This window comes from Berghia stephanieae, chromosome 9 (assembly GCF_034508935.2).
Source record: "Berghia stephanieae isolate SIO BIC M18660-M18661 chromosome 9, UCSD_Bste_1.3, whole genome shotgun sequence".
NCBI classification, from domain to species: Eukaryota; Metazoa; Mollusca; class Gastropoda; order Nudibranchia; family Aeolidiidae; genus Berghia; species Berghia stephanieae.
In genome coordinates this window covers 6,968,388-6,975,957 of record NC_088368.1, presented here as the reverse complement: position 1 = coordinate 6,975,957, position 7,570 = coordinate 6,968,388, and the positions used below count along the sequence as shown (strand labels likewise).

The following is a 7,570-nucleotide window of genomic DNA, read 5'->3' as shown; positions in this document are numbered from 1 at the left end:
GCCAAGCACTATGGCCAGGGCCAAGGCAAAACCTAGTAATCTCATTCCGAGACAAAGACAGAAAGCAAATTGGAAAACAGATATATGGGGATAGAAGACACAGTAAGTGCCTCCCTGCCCACTATGGGAGTTTGTGTTTGTAAGGGTTTTACGGAGATTGCGACACATTTAAGTCATTTCAGCGCCAGTTAAAAAGAACGAGATGGGACGGTTAAAAAATTCTAGATTTACAAGCAGATGAGAAAATATAAGACAAAGTGGAATGGTTTAAATAGGGAACAACAGTAGATTCCAAATGCACACAATCATCATACTTGGTTTGAGATCACCTAAACGTCTCATCCAGACACAAGCATAAGATCCCACTAAGAGGAATACACTCAAATGTTTACAAATCATGAGTTCGAAATAAAATATATAGCAGTACATAACGGAGGGATGATTAATTACAAAGGGGGGGGGGGGATATCATTTCTCAAAAATATAAATTTAATATATTTGATTTTTTTCCCGCTACCAGTCAAAGACTCCGGCAAGGTCCAGGACAAAAGTAAATTATCTCATTCCAAGACAAAGACAGAAAGCAAGTTATGTTTAGGAGGATAGAAAACACAGTACCTAAGTGTATCCCTACCCACGTTGTGAGGACAAAAGACCCCATCCAGTCGCCAGCTGTATGTCCTGCTGTGGGTGTCTAGAATGAGAGGAAATACTTACTTTTAAGTTTTTGTAATGTGGGAAATTGTGTTTATTCTCTGCAATAACGAGTAGAAATTGATCTCCAGTTTCATATTTTTGCCTATAAATTCAATTTTCAGCACCTTATGTCATCCGGACATAAAACTGCTTTGATACGGTGGGTCACACATATAGGTGGATGGAAGACCCAGCAAGTGACCTCCTGCCCACCGTGAGAGGTCAAAGGAACCTCATCCACGCATTTCATTCCATTTGGATTGAGAATTAGTAAGCGGTTGTAACTATCAGTCTGGAATTTATTTACAATCCTTATAGGTTTCTTGATTCAACTAGAATAACACATCATTACAAGCCCAGTTCGTTTCTCGATTCAAATTGAATGACACATCATTATAATCTCCATTGGTTCCTTGATTTAAATAGAATGACACATCATTACAATCCATTGGTTCCTTGATTTAAATAGAATGACACATCATTACAATCCATTGGTTCCTTGATTTAAATAGAATGACACGTCATTACAATCCCTAATGGTTCCTTGATTTAAATAGAATGACACATCATTAAAATCTCCATTGGTTCCTTGATTCAAGTAGAATAACACATCATTACGAGCCCAGCTCGTTTCTCGATTCGAATAGAATGACACGTCATTACAATCCATTGGTTCCTCAATTCAAATAGAATGACACGTCATTACAATCTCCACTGGCTCCTCAATTCAAATGGAATAACACATCATTCCTTTTGGCTTTTGGTTCCTCAATTCAAATAGAATGACACCTCATTACAATCCCCATTGGCTCCTAGATTCAAATGGAATAACACATCATTGTCTGTTTTTGGTTGTGTTTAACCTTCTCCTTACCAACCATAGGAAAATCGTCACATTTGTTACGATGCAACCGACAACTTTCTCATTCTGATATCTCTTGTACATCACAGAATTTAAAGAAATGCTTGGATTACAGCTATTAATACTTAACACTGTGTTGTAGACATCATTTTGCTGAACAACATCGTGTATAGAATGCACTTGTTACTTTTTTGTTTGAGTAAGAAAAGTCTATATTTTTTGTTGGGGAGTCATGAATTTTCAGGGGAAATTCTAAAAATAGGTGGTAAGGAAAGAGTTAATGGTTTTGCGGCGCTTGCGACACATTTAGATCATTTCGGCGCCAATAAAAAGGAAACAAATGGGACAGTAAAAGAAATCTATATTTACTACTAAAAGCACACAAGAAAAGTAAAATGATGGGAAATTGGTTAAAGTAATAAAAGGGAACAGATGTAGATTCTAAGAGTATACCATCAGTGTACTTAGTTCGAGTCTACTTAACAATCTCATCCAGACACAAACATAGGATCCGCATAAGAGGAACACACTCAAATGCTCACATTAATTATACATTCAAAACAACAAATATAACAATACGTAACAGGGAGATTTACAACTAAAAGAATATCATCTCCCAAAAACTATGAATGTACATTTGACTGTTTCTCTCCTAGACAAAGGACAAAATTAACTTATCGACGCATTTCAAGACCAGGGGAGAAAACCAGTTGGAAAACAGATCCAGGGGTATGAAAGACACAGGAAGTGACCTTTCTGCCCATTAGCGAGGTCAAGAACCCAACCGAGTAACACATTATTACAATTGGTTCCTTCATTCAAATTGGATAATAAGTCATTCTATCTCTCTTTTGATTCATTGATTCAAATGGGATAACATGTCATTCTATATCCCAATTGATTCATTGATTCAAATGGGATAATAAATCATTCTATCTCTTTTGATTCATTGATTCAAATGGGATAACATGTCATTCTATATCCCAATTGATTCATTGATACAAATGGGATAATAAATCATTCTATCTCTTTTGATTCATTGATTCAAATGGGATAACATGTCATTCTGTATCCCAATTGATCCATTGATTCAAATGGGACAATAAATCATTCTATCTCTTTTGATTCATTGATTCAAATGGGATAACATGTCATTCTATATCCCAATTGATTCCTTATTTTTGTTTGTTTTTAAGGGTTTTTACACCGCTTACAACACATAAAGTTAATATCAGCGTCAGTAAAAAGTAAGACAATGGGATAGTAAAAAGTTCTAGAATTACAATTAAAGCACCCAAGAAAAGGTAAGACAGGGGGGAATTGGTTTAAATAGGAAACATATTATGTAGATTCCAAGAGCACACTATCAGAGTACTTAGTTTGAGATCACTAAAAGTCTCATCCGGACACAAGCACAGGTCCCTACTAAGAGGAACACATTCAAATGTTTTACAAATCATATATAATATAAAGAAAACATAACACAGTGCATAACAGAGAGGTGATTAACGTGGGGAAAAATATCATCTCCCAAAACTATACTATACATTTGACATTTTCCACCTCAGGACAAACCAAGTAATCTCATTCCAAGACAAAGACACAAGGCAAGTTGGAAAATAGATATAGCGGGATAGAAGACACAGTAAGTGCCACCCTATGGCATTTCTATGGGTTCCTTGATTTAAAAGTGATAAAATACCATTCTATATCCCAATTGATTCATTGATTCAAATGGGATAATATGTCATTACAATCCCTTTTGATTCATTGATTCAAATGGGATAACACATTAATACAATCCCAATTGGTTCCTCGAATCAATCAAAGGGATAATACACCATTGCTACCCCTGTTGGTTTCCTCATTCAAATGGGATCACATATCATTACAATCCCTATGGGTTCCTTGATTCAAATGAGATAACATGCCAATCTATATCCCTACTGGTCCATTGATTCAAATGAGATAACATGTCAATCTATATCCCTACTGGTCCATTGATTCAAATGGAACAACACCTCATCACAATCCTAACGGATCACTCGATTCAAATGGGAGAACACATCATTCTATTTGATGTGTCCAATATTCATCACCCGCTCTCCCAAAACAAACTAAAAAATATAAAAAAAGAAAACAAAAACAAAAACAAAAACAAAAAAACAAAACAAAAACAAAAAACCAGAAAAAAACAGCAAACAAAAAATACCGTTTATATAGACCAGAGTTTTTATAGCGCAATATCTACAAAATGTGCCCATAGCAATTCACAAGGGCTCACACCTCCCTTTATCCCACTAGACACTGTCTAAAGATAAAGGACAACCGGGTGCAACCATCATACTTCGACTTTCAGAGGACAACGCCCTCCCCCCCCCCCCCCCCCACTCCCCCGTTGAGCTCAGCAATGCCAAGAGCTACAGCTATTCTGACTGGTTTCCGTCCTCCAAAAAGGTGTTTAACCATCTACTTACCAGCCATTTTCAAGATTCTCCCCAAAACTTCACACCCACCAAACACAAAAACAGACATTTCTGACTCAAACAGGAAAGCAACAAGCACATTCTATACATAATACAGTAATATTGTTCGACAATATGAGCTCTATTACAGAATGTCAAGTGTTTATAGCTATAGCAAAAAGAAATAAAATCTGGATGAGAAAAGTGACGGTTGCATCAGAACAAATGTGACGATTTTCCAATGGGTGGTAAGGAGAGAGTTGAAGCAGTTGCTCCACACAGTTGAATGTAGGCTTTCGGTAGTCTGATGTCACGCAACGGCGGCCATCTTGGTTTTAATTTATTCTTCAAGCTGGCTAGAACTTTTCATATGCCTTGTGATCAGAATGTGTAAAAGTCAAAACATGATCAAATTTATGTGTTTTTTTCCCTCTGGATACGCTTTTATGCTTGCCGGGGAAATATTTCATACAGGCGTCCGCCATTGTTCCGATAGTTTAGAGACAGTTATACTAAGTTACCATGCGTCATTAGGGTGGAAGTGACGTTACGACTGTTGAAGAGTATTTGGGTGTTGCCCAAAAGACACCTTTCCAAGAGGACCTGGTCAGTCAGACTAGCGTCAATTGACTTTATATGATGAGCCCACAACCTTTTCACTAAGAAATGTTTTAAGACATTTCCTCTGTGTGATTTGGAGGCCCACCGCCATAAAATTATAGCCTTTTAACTCACTCAATCCTAGAGATTTTTGCTACTTTTCAAAATTGAAAAAAAAAGTATTAAAAATGAGCATGTACATAGATAGTTTTCTTCAACTACCATTAACGTGTAAAAACTAAAAACATTAGCTTTGATACTAGATACGCCTATAATTTGTCTCAGAAAAAAAAAATGTAATAAATAGGCATGGTGTAAAAAAGTAACCCGGGAAAACAACGGATAGTCAGTGTTAGGGTTGAGTGAGTTAAGTGTTGTTGTTGGCTTGGGAGCCCTTGTAAATTGCTATGGGCACATTTTGTAGATTTTGCGTTATAAAAACTCAGGTTTTGAAGTTTCTGGCCAAATTAAACTGTGGTTATTTTTAAATTAAAAAAAAAAAAATTTTTTTAGGGATGGGTGAGGGGCTGGTGAATGTCGGATACATAAATCAGGAGAACAGAACTGGTGTTGCAGATTGTCATCTGTGCTCATTCATTCATTATTCCTTTTAACTCCATCTGGAGCATACGGCGTCCACCGCGGATCTCCATCTGGGATGCTTTCTGTATACCACCTTTGCCTTTGGCATGGTCTCTGGATTCCGCCTTTGCCTTTGGGATGGTCTCTGTATACCACCTTTGCCTTTGGGATGATCTCTGGATACCGCCTTTGCCTTTGGGATGGTCTCTGGATACCACCTTGGCCTTTGGGATGGTCTGAATACCACCTTTGCCTTTGGGGTGGTCTGGATACCACATTTGCCTTTGGGATGGTCTCTGGATACCGCCTTTGCCTTTGGGATGGTCTCTGGATACCGCCTTTGCCTTTGGGATGGTCTCTGGATACCGCCTTTGCCTTTGGGATGGTCTCTGGATACCGCCTTTGCCTTTGGGATGGTTTCTGGATACCGTCTTTGCCTTTGGGACGGTCTCTGGATACCGCCTTTGCCTTTGGGATGGTCTCTGGATACCGCCTTTGCCTTTGGGATGGTCTCTGGATACCGCCTTTGCCTTTGGGACGGTCTCTGGATACCGCCTTTGCCTTTGGGATGGTGTCTAAATACCGCTTTGCCTTTGGGACGGTCTCTGGATACCGCCTTTGCCTTTGGGATGGTGTCTGGATACCGCCTTTGCCTTTGGGACGGTCTCTGGATACCGCCTTTGCCTTTGGGATGGTCTCTGGATACCGTCTTTGCCTTTGGGATGGTCTCTGGATACCGTCTTTGCCTTTGGGACGGTCTCTGGATACCGCCTTTGCCTTTGGGATGGTGTCTGGATACCGCCTTTGCCTTTGGGATGGTCTCTGGATACCGCCTTTGCCTTTGGGATGGTGTCTGGATACCGCCTTTGCCTTTGGGATGGTCTCTGGATACCACCTTTGCCTTTGGGACGGTCTCTAGATACCGCCTTTGCCATTGGGATGGTCTCTGGATACCGCCTTGGCCTTCCCCCAAGACATTTTGACAACTTCATTCAATTCCAAACGTTTTTTTTTTCAGAGTACGGCAGAAATAGTCTCAAGTCTCAAGCCAGAATAAGGACACAAGGCAACGTCAAACTAAAGATATCTCCCTTCGACTAAAGCTAAGACTTTTCAACTCAAATGTGAAGTCTGTCCAACTGTATGGATGTGAAACTTGGAACGCATCACAGGCATGTATAAGGAGGGGACAGATTTTCGTAAACAGGTGCATGCGTAAGCTACTCAGAATAAAATGGATGGATAGAATGAAAAATGGAGAAGTATGGAAAAGAACACAGCAGAAACCAGTGGGAGAGGAAATAGGAAGAAGACGTTGGAGGTGGATTGGACACACTCTTAGAAAGAACGACTCCACTATAACAAAGAAAGTATTGGACTGGAACCCTCAGGGCAGAAGATCAAGGGGAAGGCCACGAGGAACATGGAGAAGAATTAAAGAAGCTGATATACAGAGAAGTGGTAAGAACTGGAATGAGATTAAAAAATTAGCTTGGGATAGAGAAGGATGGAAACTGTTTGTCTGTGGCCTATACCCTGACCCAGGGTGAAAAAGGTAATGATGATGATACAACGTCAAACAGAAACCAGATATCAGTTATAGGGAAATATAGCACAAAAGATAAAAAAAAAAAAAGATCTAATTTGATCTCTTCCTTCACCACTCGCCTGCGCTTCACTTTCCAATGGGGGGGGGGGGGGGGGGGGGGGCAAAAGATCTTGGTCAAGCCTAATGTTCTCAATCTAGAATAAGCACACAAAGCAATATGAAATGGACACCAAGTATCAGTTATAGGAAGTCAAAATTGGACAGAATTTGATCTAATCCTCCACTTCATGTCTCAATGTGGCAACCCCCACCCTGATCCACGACTTCAGGCAATTTCCTACCTCATCGAGAAAGTGAAACTGATGAATGAAAGGAAAAAGGAATCATCTCAAAGGTATAAAACTTTTTAAAGCATTTCTTTTTCCTCCCATTTTTATGTCTTATCAGTCAGTTTTGATAAACGCCTCTTATTTTCTCTCAATTTCAGCTCACAACATTTGAGTAGACAACACCAAAAATCAACAGCATCCATTTGTGAGGTAATCTGGCTGGCAAAACCCGTCGGACGTTGGAAAAATTTGAATCGTATTTTATTAGAAATTTGAATCGAGGCACCATTTCTGAACAAAATACAGTTTGAATTTTGTGACTTACTTGTTTTGTTTGATTTTAAGGATCTTACGGAACTTTCAACACATTTAGGCCACATCAGTGCCAGTAAAAAGGATGAAATTTGGATAGTAAAAAATTTTCTAGATGTACAATTAAAAGGACTGGAGGAAAAAGTGAGATAAAGGTGAATGGTTCAAATACAGA

At 39.1% G+C, this 7,570-nt stretch overlaps 1 long non-coding RNA gene across 1 annotated transcript; it reads left to right on the top strand.

The window, feature by feature from the left end:
• The first annotated feature begins 6,248 nt into the window (after positions 1-6,248).
• LOC144979412 (uncharacterized) lies at positions 6,249-7,365 on the top strand. The gene is made up of 2 exons (XR_013646690.1): positions 6,249-6,666; positions 7,242-7,365. It is a non-coding gene; the product is annotated as an uncharacterized LOC144979412 (long non-coding RNA).
• Positions 7,366-7,570: the final 205 nt, after the last annotated feature.